We start from the raw sequence: 21,813 nt of genomic DNA on the forward strand, positions 1-21,813 counted from the left end.
TACATAATTTAAATATTTAAAAACTATTTTTTCAAATAAAACATAGTGCAAAAAATTTACTAAAAACAAAAGCAATTTTGCAAAACAGCATAAAAAGTTGTTGCTAAAAATTCTTCATTTAGCCATACAGTTATTTACTAATTGGTTAACTAGAAAATGATCACATGCATTACATTTTTCAAGAAAAGACCAAATTTACTCATTGAAATCATTATGGATTTATGTTACTGTTTGATGCCATGAATATATTTAATTTAAATATTTGTCATTTTCTATTGCTCCTTTGTTTCTTTCTGCTTATTTTTGTACCTTGATAGTATGAAATGACAGGAAACCCTGGATTAATCAGAATACTTGGAGAGTACTATGTACCTGTTAAGCAAATTTTCCAGCTTACTAAAGTTTACTCAGAAAACTTCTTGTTCTTAAAATTGTGTTTGCTTAAATATTTGCCTCTTTGAAAAGCTTTCTAGAACATCAATCTTCTTGTATGGCTTAAAGAATGATGTTAAATTGATTTCATTACTTAAAGTATCACAGAGACCTTAATTTAAATTCCCACCAGGAATCCTTTATCAGCATTTTTACTTTATTTTAATAACATCATAATATATTAAGTTATTTATTCCCTCTTTTAATAAACATTTCATGAAGTTCTTTCTATATTTCTACTTACTTCTCTTAATTGACAGTCTTAATAATTGATCACATTTGTAGGTAAGAAAATCTATGAAAGAAATTAAGGAAAGGGTTGCCTTCATCAATATGAAAATGTCTCTTCCCCTAAAGAGTCTGTATAAGGACACTGGCATTTTTTTTATAACCCTCACCTTCCACCTTAGAGTCAATACTGTGTATTGGTTCCATGGAAGAAGAGTGGTAAGGACTAGGCAATAGGGGTCAAGTGACTTGTCTAGGGTCACACAGCTAGGAAGTGTCTGAGGTCAGATTTGAGCCCAGGACCTCTCATTCCTGGATTTCAATCCACTGAGCCACCTGGTTGTCCCCAGGACACTGGCATTTTAAATAGAAGGTAATTGATAAAATCATGATAGAATGAATGAAAGAAAATAGAGCATTTAAGTACTCACTGTGGAGAAGACACTGTGTTTAGTTTTAGAGAGAAATACAGAAGCAGAGGAGGAACAGTCTCGGTGGTTTACATTCTAATTCAGTATGTGCAATGTGTTGCTTCTACTATGAAAATCTCTGAATAGAGAGTACTTTATTGATGTTTCAGGTATCATTCTCCAGATAAATTCTCAGTGAAATAATTATGAGGTCAAATGTTATAATTATTTTTGTAACCTTGAGTACTGTAAATTCCTCTTCTACTTTAGACAATTACTAGCAAAGAATAAATGGACTGTTTCTACACAATTCTTAAATTTTGGTTTTTACCTATTTTTTGAACATATCTTTAAAGGGGAGATGGGAGGATATTCTAATTGTAGTTGTAGTTGCTCTTGATTGGTTGCTATTGTTATTATGCATTTATACTTTTTTAAGCTAAATCTTTATCAGACTGATCACCTCATTTCCTTGAAATAACCCTCATTCTCTTATAAGGCAGTGCAGAATTATTCTGGTGAATTGAAGCTGCTGGGTGATGAAGGCATAACAAATTTTCAACAATTCAAGCCAAAAAATTTCAAGTTTTCTCAAATAGACATTTTAAAATAAACTTTATTCAAATACCTTTTCTTTATTATTCATTTCACGTGATATGTTTTTTTTAATCACATTGTTTCCTTTAAAGCATTCTACTTTCAGATAAGAATGCTTTGATAAATCAAGACCAATGGTTAGGCAAACTAAATGCAAAATATTTCTTTAAATATCCAAGTGTCTAGAGCAGGTAAGTTGATCAAAGTGAAGATGTCAAGGGCTAAATAAAACAAAAGGAAAAAAAATTAATGTATGAATGATAGGCATAAATACGATGGATTACTTATCTGGTTTAGAACTCTAAGTAATTGAATTTATATTGTAGTGAGCAAAGGGAGATGATCTGATATTTTAGGATGGAACTGATTTGAATCAGTCACAAGAAATCATCATTTCCCTTATGACCAAATATACATCAACATGATATACATGTATGTGTTATATTTGCAAATAGATCAATTGTCAATAATAAACACCTACTGTGTGCCAGGCATTATGCAGAGTTCTGGGGACAGGAGAAGTACAAGAAAGTCTTTGCCTTCTTAGATATTATATGTGTGTATGTGTGTGTGTGTATAAAAACATTTATTAAACAGCTATTTTGTGCCAGGCACTGTGTGCTAAGCCCTGAGGATACAAATAAGAAAAAGAAAGGCAGTTCTTTTTCTCAGCTTATAGTTCACTAGGGAAGAAAGCAGCTATTTGGCTTAGTAGATTGAAGGTTATGTCTAGAGATGAGAGGTCCAAGGTTCAAATATGACCTCAGATACTTCTTAGCTGTGTGACCTTGAGCAAGTCACTTAGCCCCACCCATTGCCTACCCTTTACCCCCTCTCTTTCCTTTGAATAAATATACATTATTGATTCTAAGGTGGATGGTAAGGGTTTTAAAAAGAAGAAAAAAAAGTTTGTTTTCCAGTTTTCGAACTTCTAAGATAATTGGCAGATGTAAACTTAGGGAGACATCTACTCTAGTACCAACTAGTCAATCATCCTGAAGGCACCTTTGGAAACTAGAAATTAATCAAGATTTATCAATTGTCCTTAACATGGAGATGCCCATACAGGGGAACTGACACACTGAAATTTAAGAGATAAATCACCACCACCACATAAACACACTGGCTCACACACCATCACTCCCTAATTGTGAGTGAAATATATAAATATAGACATATATATGTTATATATATATATATATATATGTTGTACCTTAGTTGTTTTTCAGTTGTGTCTGTCTCTTTGTGACCCCATTTGGAGTTTTTTTGGCAAAGATACCAGAGAAGTTTGCCATTCTACAGCTCATTTTACAGATGAGGAACCTGAAGCAAAGATGTTAAAGTGACTTACCCAAGGTCATATAGCTAGTTAGGATCTGGAGTCAGATTGAAACTCAGGAATATGAATTTTTTTCACTCTAGCCCTGATACTTTTTTGTGCCACCTAAGCTGCATACATACATACATACCTAAATATATATTTTATGTGTTGTAAAGATTAAAATTAATATACAATAACTAAGTATATTATTTAATATAGTTTATTAATAATAACTAAAGTAAAAAACTAGCTAACCAAGCTGCAGTCATTGGAAAATAAGAGTAGGAGGCGGAGTTCCAGAACTATATACAAACACACAAGGATGCTATGTGGATGAAAGGAAATGGATGCTGGGTAATACTAATGGAATTCTGGGGACCCTACTTCAAAAAGTACAAAATTCTCTAATTATACAGTGTATATCCATGTACTTAACATATGTGTGTTTATATATAGGTCTGTATATGTGTGTATATATGTACAGAGAAAATTTTAAAACAATTGGTAATTAATATATATATGAAGAAAATTGTCCTATGTATGTGCAACACCCCAAACCCATCTTTTTTCATTCTAAAGCCCCAAGTTAAGGGAGTTCTTCCCTCTAATGAAATCCCAAGTCTGACAGTAACAGAGGCTGACAACTAAGAATAAGCTGAAGCCCCTTTGCCAGGCATTGCCTTACTCACTTAGTGTGATGGGAAACCCAGTCTGGAGGACTTTCTTACCTAGGTTTAGAATTGCAGCATCACATTCTTGGCAAGCTTCCCTCAATGGACTCATCTTAGGAACTTCCTTATTTAAAATGAAATCTTTTATTAGTATTGCTGGAGAAGACCACGAGAGCCATTCCAATTGTTGGCACTGACAAAGTAAGGTTGGCAGAATGTTGTGGTAGAAAGTTCCTGGGTCTAGTGTCAGATGACCTCATTTCAAATCCTAGTTTTACAACTTATCAACAGTGCCTTCAGGCAAGGCATCCCACCTTTTGGAGTCTCAGATCCCCACCCACAACTGTAAAACTTAACCACAAGTTGGGTGAAAAGGAGAAAAAAAGGGATTCGATTACTGCCTGACTTGTGATTTCATTAGAGTGAGAAACTCCCAATATTCAATGTTTTCTAAGGGACTCTAACAAATAGTGTTGCCTGAAACACTGGAAAGTTAAATGAACTGCCCAGGATAATACAGTATGCATATGGGACAGAGACAGGAGCTGAACCCAAACCTCCAATATTCCAGTGCTGGCTCTCTATCTAATTAATACCTTTCACAGCTAGGCTTCTGTATATGCACATATAATCCTTTTTTTTCTTGATGCTGAGTATCAATGATGAAAAATGAATCATAAGATATCCAAAACACACCAATGCATCTTATTATAAAATATTATAGAATTAAAAAAGGAACTTTAAAAGCAAACACTAATTATCTCTGATTTAAGGAGAAAAAAATCCATATCAATTTTGAATATTAGACCTTACATTATGCCTTTTCATGAAAAATCTGTTTTTGCTATTTATTAAGCTATAAATACTTTTTTATGAATTTAGTTGACATTTGGGTATTTTATTAAACACAATAAATGGCAGAGAAAATTGAATTAAGAAAGCTTGTAATCTGCTTTACTGCTAGTTTAAATTTTTTTTCACATTTGTAAATGGCTCTCTTCTGTATCAATAATAAATCTATTCTAAGACCAAGAAGTCATTTTTCCCCCCATCTTTCTCTTTGCCGGAGGCCCTGACCTTTTTGTTGGTAGATGGTTTCTAACAGCTTTACCTTATGTTTTATTCCTTTTGATTCATAAGCAATTTGATTACCAGCCTTGAGCACTAGTCATAATCACAGAAAAAGAGGCTAGTCATTTAGGGAATTATCTAGAATACTTTGAACACCAGTGTGAAGTCAGAGTTTAGAAGAACCAGTATCAAATTCTCATTTAATCTTTGTTGTTGTTGTTTTGTAGCCTAGTTGTCTGAATCTATTTTCCGCTCAATAAGAATTTCTTCTCTTAATGGACTTTATCAAACTAAGGCTTGGATTCAGGAAGATGAGTTCACCTAAGATCTCAGATACTTCCTAGCTCTCTCACCTGGGACAAGACATTTACCACTATTTGCCTTGATTTTCTTAATTGTAGTGTTATTGTTGTTCTTACTCTGACCCAAGCACAACTCAGGAGCTTACTGAGATCAGAAAATGAAGGAAGTGAGTAGATTTTGCCCTTGATTTGCTCACTTTAGAAGTTCCAAAATCTTAAAAATTGTCAACCTGAGATGTCTTCAAAATTCTACAATAGTAAAAATATTCAATACCCACAAAAAGCCTAAGAAACCAAGAGGAAAAAAAAAGCTTAGTCCAAATTTTCCTCAAGAGGGGTAAAGAGTCCTGTTTTAACCCAGGATCCAAAATCAGGAGGTAGGTTTAGAAGAATGGGCAACAAATCAACAACAATAACAACAAAATGCCACATGTAAAATAGCTGCTATTGTAACAGGGAGGCCCAGGACATAAAAACAGAAGAAAAAGTGACCTCAAGACAACTACAGGTAAAGAAAACATAGCTTAGCCCATATTTAACTAGAATACAGAAGTGATGAAAGCAAAGTTGTTTGTTTTTTAATTTTAATTTTTAGAAAATTTTTTCCCTGGTTACATGATTCATGTTCTTACTCTCCCCTCCACCTCCATCCCCCCCAATTCTCATAGCCAATGCACATTTCCACTGGTTTTTACATGTGTCATCATTTAAGAACTATTTCCATGTTGTCCAGAGTTGTACTGGGGTGGTTGTTTAGAGTCTACATCCCCAAATCATGTGCTCATCAACCCATATATACTATTCTGTGTTAACCTAATTTACTTATAGTTTCCTTCTTTATATTCAAGTCATTCACCCATTATGAATTTATCTTGGTGTAGAGTGTGAGATGTTGATCTAAACCTAATCTCTCCCATATTGTTTTCCAATTTACCCAGCAGATTTTGTCAAATAGTGGATTTTTGTCCCCAAAGCTGGGCTCTTTGGGTTTATCATAGACTGTCTTGCTGACATCACTTACCCCAAGTCTATTCCACTGATCCTCCTCTCTGTCTCTTAGCCAGTACCATATTGTTTTGACGACTGCTGCTTTATAGTACAGGTTAATATCTGGTACTGCTAGGCCCACTTCCTTCACATTTTTTTTTCATTTTTTTCCCTTGATATTCTTGATCTTTTGTTCTTCCAAATAAACTTTGTTATAGTTTTTTTCTAATTCAGTAAAAAATTTTTTCGTAGTTTGATAGGTATGGCGCTAAATAGGTAAATTAATTTGGATAGAATGTTTATTTTTTATGTTAGCTCATCCTACCCATGAGCAATCAATATTTTCCCAGTTGTTTAGATCTAGTTTTAAGTGTTTGGAAAATGTTTTTTAGTTGTTTTCATATAATTTCTTTGTTTGTTTTGGCAGATAGATTCATAAGTATTTTATATTGTCTAGTGATTTTAAATGGTATTTCTCTGTCTAACTCTTGCTGCTGTGATGTGTTGGAAATATATAGAAATGCTGATGATTTATGTGCATTTATTTTGTATCCTGCAACTTTGTTAAAGTTGTTGATTATTTCTACAAGCTTCTTAATTAATTCTCTAGACCAGTGATGGGCAAATTTTTTAAAGAGGGGGTCAAAGGAAAGGAAATGCTCATCTCTCAGGCTGTTTCTAAGGCAATTCTTTCGAAGTTTCATTGTATTATATCCTACTCATTGTATTCGTCAGATTAGGAATAATGTCATGCATCCAGATAGAAAGAATATTTTAGGGGCCACATCTGACCAGGGCTGTAGTTTGTCCATCATTGAAGTAGACCATCATATTATCTGCAAAGAGTGATAGCTTGGTCTCCTCATTGACTATTTTAAATCCTTTAATTTCTTTTTCTTCTCTAATTGCTACTGCTAGTGTTTCTAGTATGTTGTTAAATAATAGATAATTATTTATCTATATAAATAACAGATAATGGGCAGCACTCCTGATCTTATTGAGAATACTTCTAATTTATCCCCATTGCAGATGATGCTTGTTGACAGTCAAGAAAACTTGCAGTTTAACAGGCACCATCATAAAGGAGCAGAGGACTTGGAATATTATATTTCAAAAGACCAAAACCTACAGTGATAACCAAGATTAATTTGCCCAGCAAAACAGAATGTTATCTTATAGAGCACTGGAAAGAGAGCAAAGAGTAGGCCTTTAAGGAAATTGTCATCCAAATATTCCTAATGAACAGAGCAGAACTAGGTAGAAAAATTGAAATACAAACAGAAATGTTAAGAAAAAGGGGACAGCTGGGTAGCTCAGTGGAGTGAGAGTCAGGCCTAGAGACAGGAGGTCCTAGGTTCAAACCCGGCCTCAGCCACTTCCCAGCTGTGTGACCCTGGGCAAGTCACTTGACCCCCATTGCCCACCCTTACCACTCTTCCACCTATGAGACAATACACCGAAGTACAAGGATTAAAAAAAAAAGAAATGTTAAGAAAAGGATAAAAAAATTAACATGAATGAGCTAAACAAGAAAAAAAAATTTCATTTAAATAGTTTCAGATGATAAATATTTCCCTTTAAGAACTTTATCATCATCCATGATTATGAAGGGAGATTTTTAGATAGAGGCCTTGGGAATGGTTCTATTATATTTTGATGATCTTTAAATAAATTTTTAAATAAAAATATTGAAGAAGAGGATCATACTGGCAATGTTCCAACGGTCATGAAGGCAACTGAAGCAGGTGTTGTAGAGAGCTTAGTATTTGATTAGACATTGAGGAAGCCAAGGTCATCTACTGTATCCCAGGCCATCACCAGTCATCTCGACTCTTGTCTTGCCACTAGATTTTGATTACTCTGGAAGAGAGACTGAAGCCATTGATTTTTTATAACTCTGCTTCACTTAAATCCAATTTATGTGTGAATAAGAATACATCAGTGATGCCATTTTGGTTTGAGCACTAAGAAAAAGAGTCAATCAACTAATGCAAACAATGAAGATAGTTTGATCATCTGAACTAGGTAAAGTAGAGAAGAGTACACAGACCCACAGAAGTAGGAACCAAAATACATTTCAGTTAAGAGAGAAAGAGGAGAGAAAAAGCATAAGGTAAAGGGGAAAAAGGAAGGGTAAATAAAGGAGGAGTTAGCTTTAAGCAAAACAAACTCTCAAAGATGGAGTGGGAAAAAAAAGAAAGAAAGATATGACTAAACATAGAGGAAATTATATAAATAACCGTCATAATTGTTAACTCAGAGTGGATTGAACTCATCCACTATTAGTTAACAAATATTTATTATTGGATTTTTCCTGCTACATTTATTATATGATAGGCATATAATTCTAAGCATTATCAATAAAAATGAAAACAAAAAGAAAGACAATCATTGCCTTCAAGGAGATTATATTCTAATGAATAGGGAAGGAGTGATCTAACAGTACATAAAAGGAAACTGGAAAGTAGTGGGGGAGAAAGTTACCTGAAATGGAAGTGGATGGAGAGGACCACAGTAGTTCTATGATAAATTAAGAAACAACTGGCCCAGGTGTCCTCTTTAAATGGAGGGTCTACGAAGAGCCATCCAATCAGAAGGAGATGCCTCTTGGGAGGGGAGCATTTTTGAGATATGAATTGCAGGACTAAAATAATCCTCTAGGATAAATAAGATTCTTGGATATAATGGAGCCTCCAGAGCATAGCTTAGAAAAGGATAGCCAGAAGACATTAGAAATGGAATCTATCAATATGTTCTGTACAAGAAAATCAGTTGAAACAAAAGATGCATCTCATTAAAATCTGGAGAAAAATACATTATACTTCAACTGAAGAAAGAAAAAAAGAGAGAGAGAAGAAGCAATTATGATCTTAGATAAAGCTGTGGCCAAAATGACCTCATTAAAAGAGGTGGGGAGACTTCATTTTTTTGAAAGGTACCATAGATAATGAATAACTACAAATGCTAAATATATCTGTTGTTGTTCAGTTGTGTCCAACACTTTGATACCCCATTTAGTGTTATATGGCAAAAAAAAATTTCCATTCCCTTCTTCAGTGGATTAAAGCAAACAGAGGCTAAATGACATGTCCAGGTGCAAATCTCAAGGCAGACTTGAATTTAGGTTTCCCTCACTCTAGGCCCAGCGGTCTATCTACTGAGCTACCTATAGGCACCTAACCATACATATACCAAATTTCATCGTATCTAAATTCTTTAAAAGAAAAGTTAAATGAACTACAGGGAGAAATAGATAGTAAAAATATCTCATATCTAGAAATATCTAAGAAAAATAAAAGATAGAAGAGGAATAAGTGGATTCTTCATTAATATGATTAATCTTTCTCTAAATCAAGATCCAGCATAATTTGTGATAATAATATTAAACTATAGGTCTTTCTAATAACACCAGAATAAAGTAAGCATGTTGATGATCATCTTTATTATTCAATATAGTGCTAGAAATTCTAGCAGTGGCAATAAGCAAAGACCAAAAAATGAAGATGCAAGTATAGACAAAGAGAAAACAAAATAAAATAATCACTTTTCGGTAAATGATATGATGGATTACTTAGTGAGCCATAAAAGATCAATTTAAAAAATAAATGAAACAATTAACAACTCCAGCAAAATTGCAGGACAGAAAACTAATCCACATAAATTATCAACATGTCTATGTATAACTGAGTCAAAAAATAAAAATGGGAGAACTACATAAAATAATTCATTTACACAGGGTTATAACAATCAAACTCCAAAAGGATCACTTTATATAACAAGAAAAACAATAAAACAAAATGAGTCTGGTAGAACAAAAGACCAAGAGTATCAGTTGATCTAAAGATCAAGACTATCAATTTAGTAAAAAGTGAGAAAGATTTCCTAACAATAACTAATCTCAAACTATATTATGATATAATAATTAATAATAATAACTATTCATTACTGGTTACGAAATGAAGGAGCTGATTAGGGAAACAGATTACATAATATTTGTTGATGTATGATTGTTCAGTTGTTTCAGCTGTGTTACTTTGTGATCCTATTTTGCATTTTCTTGACAAAGATGCTGAAGTGGTTTGCCTTTTCCTTCTTCAGCTTATTTTACAGATGAGGAAACTGAGACAATAAAGAGCAAGTGATTTGCCCAGGATCACACAGTTTATGAAATCATATCTGAACTCAGGAAGATGAGTCTTCCTGACTATAGCTCTGACACTCTATCCACTGTCTCACCTAGCTGCTCCTGGTACATAATATTTGGAATCAAATTCTTACAGTAGTTCCTTAAACAAAGATCTCAGCTTATGGAACAAGCACTCACTAGTCAACAAAGGAACCATTGGGAAAACTGGAAAGCAGTCTGACAGAAACTAGGTATATAACAACATTCCACTCCTCATACAAAGACAGGTTACAAATACACATAGGACTGAGACAAAGAGTCAAAATACACAGTGTAGAGGAGCGAGGAGTAATAATAATAAACATTTACATGGGCTTATTTTATACCATGCACTTTAGTAAGCACTTCATAATTAATATCACATTTTAGCCTTATATCAACCCTGCAATGTAGGTGTTGATATTAGCCCCATTTTAGAGATGAGGAAAATGAGGCAAAGAGATGAAATGACTTGCCCAGAGACCCACAGCTAGTAAGTATCTGAGGCCATATTTTAATTAAAAACTTCCCAACTCTAGGTCAAATGCCTAAAATAAATTGCTTATCAGTTCTATGGACAGAGTTTTTAGATAAACAAGAGATAGAGCATATCACAGAAAGTAAAAAGTATAATTTTTGATTACAATTTTAAAAAAATTCTATAATGAAATTCAGTGTAAATAAAATTAGAGAAATAGGTAAATGGGAGAAATCATTTAGCATTTTTTTTCAGATAATTTCACTTCTAAAGTATAAAGTTATCAGGATCAAGTTGATAAGGTAGACATTCTCCAGTTAAATGGCCAACAAAAAGTAATAGTTAGTTTTTAGACCATTGATATCAATCAATAACCATAGCTATCATAGCTCACTGTCATTATATAAAAAATATCCTAAATCATTAATAATTAGAGAAATGCAATATATACAACACTGTATTTCTCTGCCGCGTTATAGGAAAAGTTCATAAGCCATGAAAATGACAAATGCTGGTAAGTCTGTCAGAAAACAGGTACATTGGTGTTCTATTAGTGGAATTGCAAAATGACTTAGTCATTTTGGAAATTAATTTGGACCTATGCCCAAAAAACACTATTAAATTGTTCATATCCTTTGACCAGCAATATCACTAGTAGGTCTATACATCAAAAAGGTCAATGAAAAAGAAAATAAATCCATGTGTATAATATATTTATAGCACTTCTTTTTGTAGTGATGGCTTTGGAAACTGAAGGGGTGCCCTTCATTTGGGAAATTGTTTGAAGAATAATCGAACAAGTACCATGCATCAGTATTACAGATTAATTTGTGCTCTATGAAATGAGGAAAGGAATGGTATTCTAAAAATAAGAGAAGACTTATATGTACTTTTGCAGAGTGAGGTGAGCAGGACCAGAAGAACAATATATAAAACAGTAATATTATAAAGAAAAACAATTTTGAAAAACTTAAGAACTCTGATCAACATAGTAAACAACAATTCCAGAGGAATAAAGATGAAATATGCTACTTTCAAAGATGATGAACTAAGAGTATAAATTCACACACATATGTACATACATATTGGATATGGCTCATGTAGAAATTATTTTAATTGTCTAAATATATTTGAAACAGAGTTTTGCTTTTCCCCCCTTACTCTCTCAGTTTAGGAATGGAGAGATGGGATGGAGAGGACACAGAGCAGAAAGAGAGAGAATTCACTTTTTTATCATTGATTTAGAGAAAACTATATCCATGTTGTTTTTCTTTAATAATTGGAATTTTGTGATTCCTGTGAAATAAAATTAATTAGAATTCTTCAGGTCCCAGCATTGTGATCTGGCCAACTGATACAATCTAAAGATCCCTGTGAATTGTCATCCCTCTTATCGTTGCATATAGTAAGCATTTAATAATTGCTTATTCATTCATTCATTCTTAGGAAAGAGAAATTGTATAAGTTCAAAGAAATCTTCATCAAGAAAATAACTGAGCTTGAGGGAAAGAGAAGTACTTCCCAAATCACAGAATAATATATCTAGAGATAAAAGAGACCTCAGAAGCCAAGTAGTCCCAAATCCTCGTTTTACACATGAAGAAACTGAGTACCTGAGAATATAATTGACTTACCCAAGGTCACACAGTAAGACTTTTGAGGGAGTATTCTTCCTAGACCACAAAGACAGTTATCTTTCAACTATACCAGAGAGAATAGAAAGGAAAAGCTAAAAAAACAAAACAAATAAAACATATTCTGTGAATCAACTCACTAGGAATCTCTTAAGAGGAACATTGCTCATTTCTTTTCAGAATAGAATGGCGTGCCAATTTGCTCTTCTCTTTGACTCTCCAAATCTTTCTTATTGATCTGCTGGAAGGAGTATTTTATGTTTGATTTTACTGAAAAGTAACTGGCCTGCTTTGAGAGAAAGGAGAGTGATGAAGCTTACAGAATGCTGCAAAAGTTTTAACTCTCTCAAAGTCTATCTAAAGCCTAAAACTTTGGGGACACTTTGTATATGTACACATGTATTAGACATATGCACACACAGAGATTCATTTGGCATCCTCTTCCAGTTTTATCTAATGTTTAGCTCTGATCTCAACTCTTATGGTGTCTCCAAAACAGATGGTAGCACCCAGGAGTGTGACTCTATACATTTGTCACTTTCTGAGTATTTAACAAAGCATGGGGAGAACATAGATGAGGAGCTGGCCAGTCTCCATAAGCAAGGCTCTCATGACAAAGACATGTTATTTTTTTTCAATGTTAATACTGTTAAGGATATATTTTTTCTTTTCTTTATTTTTTTTAAGATTTAATGTCCAGGACCAAGCTCAGTCCTGTTTACATCATATTTCCAGATTAGTCCTCTTTTTCAATTTTCTCGTTAGCTTTGGTAAAATTAAGAAAATATATTGGCATCATAGATGAACAGAATTACAGATAGACAGATAGACACAGATAGATGTCTCTATCTGTGATATATACATAGATACATTCTGTTGTAAAATATTTGTTGGAATATTAGTCTTAAAATACAATTGCTCCATGAAATGAAATGTGTTTAGAACAAGTGTCTATTAGGAATTTCTTTTTTTTAATTGAATTGCTCATGATCCTTGACATTGATTAAAATCAAAGATAGTCCAAGGGGAGGGAAGAGGAGTTCTCTCACTTATGAACAACACACTGAACATTTCCATGCTTCAGTTCACAACATAATTTAGATCCACCACTGCTGGCCTTGGTAATTAGGAAAATAATGAAGCAGAAAAGTCAGCTTTATCATATCATGTGATCTGACCCAACAAATGATCTGTCAGAGAGGACACATACAGCTAGTATGTGTGTGTGTGTGTGTGTGTGTGTGTAAAAGAACAGTGAACGTGTACTACTTATGGATTTGTATAGGCAAGAATGAATAGTGATTCAAAATAGTAGTTCTTGATTGTTGAAATAGAATGTTAAATGTATTCCTATTCCATGAGTTTGTCAATAAATCAAAAGCTCATTTTTTTCTAATCTTAAAAAATATTATGCCTCAGGTCTCTGTTCTCTATTAATTCTAATTCTAGTTCTTATATATTAGGGCTATCTCCCTCTTGAAATTACTTTGTATTATCTCTATAATACTATTTATTTACTTATTGTGTACACGTCATTCCCCTCCTTCACAATATTCCATAAGTTTCTTGAATTCAAAGACTGCTTTATTTTTGCCTTTATGCACAACGCCTTATTTACAAAATAGTTGCTCAATTTAATTTAAGAAGTATTTTTCTGGGGTGATGGAGTGTCTGTGAATCTGGTGGGAGTCATCCGCCTTGTTAGAATAATTAGGAAGTTAAAGATTACCAGGAAAGCAGAGAGAAAATGTTAGATTCCCCATAGCTATTAATTTCAAACTCAGAATTCTAACTTGGTACTATGATCAGTGAGTAAACAAGAATTCTTAAGTGTCTACTGTGTGCCAAGCAGAGGGCTAAGCAGTGGGGATGCAAAGGAAAAGAACTCTAGCTTGGTACTATGATCAGTGAATAAACAAGGATTCTTAAGTGTCTACTGTGTGCCAAGCAAAGTGCTAAGCAGTGGGGATGCAAAGGAATGCCAAAGCTGTGGCCATCACAGCCTCCTCCATTCAGTTGCTGGCTCTTAACGTAAGTCTTCTCTTTGAATATATGAATTGCAGGAATCATCGCTTGAAATACTCTGGTCATTTTCTGGCTGCTCAGTCATCACTGAGATACAGCAGGACTTGTCCTTGCTGTGAATTAGGGAATATGATCTGTTTAAGGAAGGCAGACATGAGTTTCACAGCTGAGCAAACCAACTGCTCCCAACTGAGAAATAATTGACAGATTTTTGTAACATATTTGCTTCAGGCAAGTCTACAGTTCCATGTAGTGAATTCTGTGGCAGTATTCTTTTTGTTGTTCTACGTATTTGTACTTATTGGCTTAATATTTACCACAAGCTTGTTGATGATATGACTAAATAGTTTATTTGGCCATCTGCTGGTCCTAACATCCCTAACTCTGTCGGCAGCACAGCACCACCATTTTCTTAGTCCCCTAGGATTAAAATGTTGATGCTCACTTTGATTTTCCTTGTTTGGGTAGATACCAAATCCTGTTGACACATTCTTTAATATTGCTATCCTAGAGTCTCCATCTCTACTGTCATCAGAGTCCAGACCTTTATCACTCTTTGCCTGGACTGGTATAAAATCTTCCTAAGTGGCCTCTTAGATTCTAATCCTTTTTGTATATTAACTCCATTATGTCCATTACTACATTTTAACTTATTTTTAAAATAATTCTTGTTAAATAGTTGCCTTATTAGACTGTGAGTTTCTTGAGACAAGGACAAATTATTATGCCTCACTGCATCATCAACTCTTAGTAAAGTTAACAGGCAATAAATAAGTTTTTGGTGACTTTATGACTTTTCAAAAACTTTGTCCAAGGTGACTAACTATAACTCTTTTAATGTTTGTTTTACTCATATTACTCTGGATTCCCCAAAACCAGAATGGATCTTTTTCCATTGCTGGTAATTGTTAACTTTAAAGACCATCAAAAATCAGTTTACATTTCTCTTTGAACCTCACAAAATCATGGAATTCAAGATTGAAAAGGTACTTCATTTACTTAGTCCAATCTCCAATTTAAGAAAGAATTCCCTCTGCTGTACTGCTAATATGGGTGATCTTCAGGCTTTTGGTAAAGATCTCTAAGATTTTTCATGAGAAGAATCCCCTATGTTCCAAGACAATTCATTCCATATTTAGATAGCTCTACTTTTGGGGGGAGGATTTCCTTGTACTTTACTTAAATTTGGCTTTTTGCAACTTCCCAACCATTATTTCTGGTTATGCCCCATTTCTTATTTACTCCTGAGTTTAAACACTTAATACTTTCTCAAGAATATATAAAATTCACTTCCATCTTCATCCTTATATCCTGATTTTGCCTTGCCCCCACATACTTGCCTTTTCCCTTTCATCTAATCAAATTCTATTCCTTTCTAGATCTCAAACCACAATTAAATCAGTAACCCTATAATTACCAGAAAGAGTGTATTAATCTAATCCTTTAAAGCTTCAATCACTATAAGTACAACTTTCCAAACCAAATTATGCTGGACACCTCTTTTCTATTTGAGCTGTCTACTTCTTTTACAATATAAGCTCCTTGAGGAGAGGCAATATCTTTATTTCTTGAATCTCATCCCCTGATTTTATTATTCAAAAGACCTTAATGATAGTAAACTCATTCATTCATTAATTCACCTCTTCTAAAAATACTTGAAGATCTCTCCCACCATTTCTATTTTATTCATCAAGATGATTTTTTTTCCCTTAGTAGAGGAGATATTCTTCTCCTAAAAAAGATTGCAAAAGGGAAAACAAAAATAAACAAAATAATCCATCTTGGGTCTTTCTTTATCTATGTTAATATTCTCCTTAAAGTGAAAGTAGAATAATGAAGATGCCTTTATATGTTGGACTCATCATAAAAGCACTTTCAAAAGAATAAAATTTCCTGACATTTCAATTCTTTTCTGCTTTGACAAATATAAGGTTGGATAGCCTCATAAGAACCTGAGTCATAGGCTATATCTCCTAAACTTCAAGAAGAACCAGTCTCTGAATATCCTAGCTGGTTAAGATTACTTTCTGGGGGGCATCTGGGTACCTCAATGGATTGAGAGCCAGACCTAGAGATGGGAGGTGCTAGGTTCAAATTTGGCCTCAGATACTTCCAGCTGCGTGAACCTGGGCAAGTCACTTGACCCCCATTGCCTACCTTTAACACTCTTCTGCCTTGGAGCCAATACACAGTATTGACTCCAAGATGGAAGGTAAGGATTAAAAAAAAAAAAGATTACCTTCTGTTTAAAACAGAGTTATACTGCTTTCCCCTGTGTTCAACATTGTGAAAGTCTCAGGAACCTTCACTCTGGGAGACTGACTGCCTTTTATTTAAGTTGGGTCTTATCCATAGTAACACTTTAAATATTCGATGTTGGCTATCAAGCTTCCTTTAACTAGAGTATTCCCTGTAAACCCTTCACTCTTCTTTCTGAACTTGTGGCTTTCCAAAATATTAGAGTTTGGAGGAATCTAGGAAATATGCAAATCTTTTAAAAAGGCAATTTACTTATTTAATGAATTTTGAGAATGATACCTAGAAAATCCTTTACCTGCTTGAAATCAGTCATACACTGGTAAGTGAGGTGAAGCTCTCATTCAAACTCTTGGCTTTTAAGTCCAAATCCAGAGTTCTTTATGTCATGATATGATTTTACATGTACAGTTGAAATCATATTTCTGGATTTCTCAAAGGATGGGATGGAGGGAATGAATTGGAAACTCAATTTAAAAAAAAGGATGTTAAAAATAAATATATAAATTTAAATATTCCAAAATAATTATGCCATGATGTCTTTTCAAATTCCCTAACCAGCCTGATCTTCAAAACATTTTTTTTGGTTTGCTTGTTGGGTGAAAGGGATTATAATAATTTGTTCTATAAAAGGATTCTTCAAATTTTCATTGGATTCTTAAAATTAAATTATTTTAACAAACCTCCCACAATCTTTAATTTCAAATGTACAGTATGAAATAATTCACAAATATGCAAATTGTCTTTTGTAGAATAATGTATTCTTCTTTATATATATAGATTCTGATACTCCTGGCTCTCTTCCCAACATATTTACATTGATAGCTGGCAAACTAGCTAGCTAGTTAGATATACAAATATAGACATCCCTGTGTGCCTATGCCAATGTATGTAGTATATCCCCAAAAAACTGAGTGTAGGAGGAAGATATTGGGGCTTAGAACTTCACTAAGACTTTTAGAACTTTGCATGCATGTGTGGGGCCAGGGAAAGATCTGTCATAGAGAGAGCTTTAATAGTTCATACCTTTAACTAGATTTCTATTTTTAAAAATTATGTATCTTAAAGGGCTTTTGAATAAAGGTTGCCCCAGTGAATATAAAGTTAAAGAAAATTCATACCCCCAATTAGGTATATATCAATATACTATTGAAAACAGAGTATGCCAAGAATAAAATAATCACCATAAATACCTTTTATGGCCTTCCTACTTAAAAAGGGGAACACAAGGAGGACAAGTATACATATGGGAGTCCTAGGTTTGGAATGCTGAAATCTTTATTCCTATTTTCTTACTCCTCTTCATTAGGATATAGTCTGTTGGGGGCAGCTAGGTGGCTCAGTGGATTGAAAGCCAGGCCCAGAGTTCTGGGTTCAAGTTTGACCTTAGACACCTCCAAGCTGTGTGACCCTGGGCAAGTCACTTAACCCACATTTCCTAGCCCTTCTGCCTTGGAACCAATACACAGTGTTGATCCTGAAATGGAAAGTAAGGGTTTAAAAAAAGGGGGCATATGGTTTGTTATATGAATGACCACAACATAATATGCTTTTAAGTATTTACTAAACTAGTATTTTTCTGAAATCAAACATAAAAGTAGCATTTCTCTCTCTCTCTCTCAAAAAAAAAAAAAAAGGAAATCTAATCCCTCAACTATTAGTGCTTTCCATATCTTGAAGTTGCATTGTGATTACTTTTATGTATAATTGTTATAGGGCAGCTACATGGTGTAGTCAATGGGATACTGAACCTGATGTCAGGAAGATTCATCTTCTTGGGTTCAAATCTTGCTCAGATACATTCTAGCTGTATGATCTTGGGCAAGTCACTTAACTGTTTACCTGTTTCCTTATATATAAAATGAAATAGAGAAGGAGAAAGCAAACCACTCCAGTGTCTTTGCCACAGGATCACAAAGAGTTGGCCATGACTGAATAACAACAACAACCTCATTCTGAAACTGGGCAGCAGACTTAGTTCCCTGGTATCAGGGATTGGATAGGTTTGTTTGTTTGTTTGTTTGTTTGTGCATTCCCATTTTTTTATATGACCATCACTAAGAAAAGTACCTAATCTATAATAGATGCTTAATGTTATTTTTTAAAATTAAGATTATAGAAAAATAACCTTTATTTTAGTTTTTTTCCCTCTTTTCCATTGAATTCTCCCCAAATGGGACACACCTGTATATGCCACTATATATAAATATGTATTTCAAAGTACTTTACTTTTTCCATAATGGCATGTTCAGCTGAAGAATGGCCTCAGTTTCTGTCATAATAGGAAATGTCTGTCATTCACTATTCCTAAAAGTAATATCTTCAGTGATTTAAGAAGTTCCCTTTGAGATATTTATCTCCCAGGAAGACTCCCTAGGACCACTTAGTAAGCCTGGTGCACTATACATCAGCACACAGGCTTTGGGTTTCTCATTTTTGTGCCTTGCAGTTTACACCAGATCTCATTAGTGTTCAACTCCCATGTAAGCGGCTCCTCACTGCCTTTATTTTTTTTTCCTTTAAAATACCAAGTATGTGTCCCTTAAGCCAAATGGAACCATTCCAGGCCCCCTTGTGGTCTTTGGTATTTTAAGTCAACAGTGGATCTCTGAGCATGTGAAAGCTTTTGAACCCTCCTGGACTTCAGTATTCAACTGTTTCTTTGCCATCATGTAACTGCTTTTACTGCATCAAGAGGAAATAAATGCAATTGAAAAATTCAAAATTCTTTTTCTTCCAGTGCTCAGGAGCTCACAACCTGGTTAACTCTCTAATCATCACTACTCTAACAGGCTTTGAAATTGGTACATGGGTGGGAAGTCATTTGATTTCAAAATAGTCGCCACCAACATCTCCCTTGACTTCATCTGCCTCCTTTCCACATATTTTAAGAGGAAAAATAATACCCAAGGAACAGAACCTACAATGAAAATTTCAGGAATAGAGACAGACAGAATAAAAAATACACCCACCATTCTCCTTGAAAAGGACATTAATGTCTTATTGAATCTGACAAAATCCAATGAATTCTTAATTGAAGACCCTATCCTCATCCTTAATTCAACCTGTCCCACCAAAGAGCAGTGGCAGAAATGAAGCATAAGCATTTCAGAGAGTCAGGCACCATGGATTGAATTAATGATGGATTTTTCCCTGGCTCAAAATACTCTTGTTTTCTGTCTTTCTGTCAGCCAGCAAATAGTATTTTGATTTGTAATTTTATATTGGTTTTAATTTGCTTTGTTATTCTCCTAGAATTCATGAAAGGGTATGTCAGATGTGAGGACATCTGACAAGAGAGAAATAAGTAACTTTTTCTTGAAATGTGAGCCACCAGGCTTTCTTGCTCCTGACAATTTTAAGAACCTTGGTCATCTCCATGCTGTTGTTTGCGGCAGAGTATTGCAAAAGATCTTTCTTTAAAACCACCTGAGTTATATAGGAGCTTATGCCTAAGGAGAATTAGCAGATGTCGAATCTTGGGAACAGGGAGTGACAGGGTCTCAAATGGCCATTCATATCAAGGGAAATCAAAGTTATTTAAAATCTATCTTGCTCTCACCATCCTAGGATCCCCAGAAAAGTGTGGCATATTCCATATTTTGAAGAGAGTTAGGGGATTATTTGGGGAAATTATCCCAAGAAGATAGAGTAATCAGTTGTGTTTTTCAACAAATGGTTTCTTTTTTCCATATAGGATATTTGCCTAAAATACATTGTCTTTCATTCCAAAAACATTTTTAAAGACCAATATGTGCTAGGTATTTGTGCTAGATGCTAGAAAAATGATGGGCAATATTAAATAGACCCCATCTTCATGGCCTTTTTTTGTCTAATAAAGAAAAAAAGCTACAATCAGTTTTCAAGTTTTGTGTATTCTAACTCAGTAACATCTTTAAAAGAGACCCCCTCCCTTCCCTAACGGCACCACCACCCTCGTACATTGTACCGTCATGTCCTTTTCAAGGCCCCAGTTTTGACACGAGATTAATTTGATAGGAGGTAACGTGTTCTATCAGGTGGCTGTAATGTGTTATATAAAAGGAAGACCCAGAGTATTTGAGAGTATTTTATTTGTTTTTAACGAAGCTGGGCAACTAGAGAATTCATCAAACTAAAAACCATGAAATACCAAGAAAAATCAATAGATATTTTTTTAGCTTCAGGACTTGATCCTCACCTGAAGTAGAATGTCAGAGGCTGACTTTGCTTGGTAATACACATACACACATATACTATATCCATATGTGTGTGTATACGTATATAATCCCCATCCACCAATATTCAGTCTAGAGCCACACTTGTGTATAATGTACACATGTGTAACATGTTATACACACATGTATGTGTCTATATACAAATATGCTTTTTTCTCCCAGATCTCAGGGTATTATCTTACCCACTGATTCTCATTCATTGGATTACCAAGACATTCTCTAACACGACTTTTAAGGATGACAATAATTCCATTCTATTGGGCAGTCAGAGTTTACAGTTACTTTGGAGGCTGCATTCTATTTAATCTGTCAATTTTTCTCACACCATGAGGCTGCTGTGAAAGAAATTGGAGCTGTTATAGTTGATGCTTTGATACAGTTTGTAAAATGCAAGGTGAGAGACAGTAAACTGCACGCAACATGCTAGTAATTTCTTTAAAACGCCTGATGGCCCAGCACTCTGAGCCCCGATCCTAGGGAGATGTTTTCCCTTTTTTCAGGTGAAGGCTCATCCAATCTAAAAGCATTGCTGTTCATTTGCATTGATATTAGAGAAATATTTTTGTTATGACATCCAGGGCACATCGGGAGTATAATTTAGCTATCGTTTCATTTTGTTTTGTTTGCATGATACAGGCTCTATGTAGAGGCTAATGTAATCTTTAATTTATAAAAATGGGCATTTTCTTTGGTGCTATTGAAGAGTAGACAGAGACCCAAGTCTGGAAACTGGAGGTCCTACCTGTGTGACCCTGGGCAAGTCACTTAATACCAATTGCCTATCCCTTACCATTCTTCTACCTCAGAATCAATATTCTGTATCAATTCTAAGAAAATATAAGATTTTTAAAAAGATAGAGAAAGAAAGGGGACTGAATTTTGGCACAGGAGGCTAAGCTACAGACACTGATGAGCTGTGACCTTGGGACACCACTTTAATTAAAGAAGTAGAAAGACATAAACAGAGTGCTAAATTTCTGAGGACCTGGGTTGAAATTTAGACTCTTCCATTTAATATC

The sequence above is a fragment of the Gracilinanus agilis genome, chromosome 1 (genome assembly GCF_016433145.1).
Source record: "Gracilinanus agilis isolate LMUSP501 chromosome 1, AgileGrace, whole genome shotgun sequence".
Lineage (NCBI taxonomy): Eukaryota > Metazoa > Chordata > Mammalia > Didelphimorphia > Didelphidae > Gracilinanus > Gracilinanus agilis.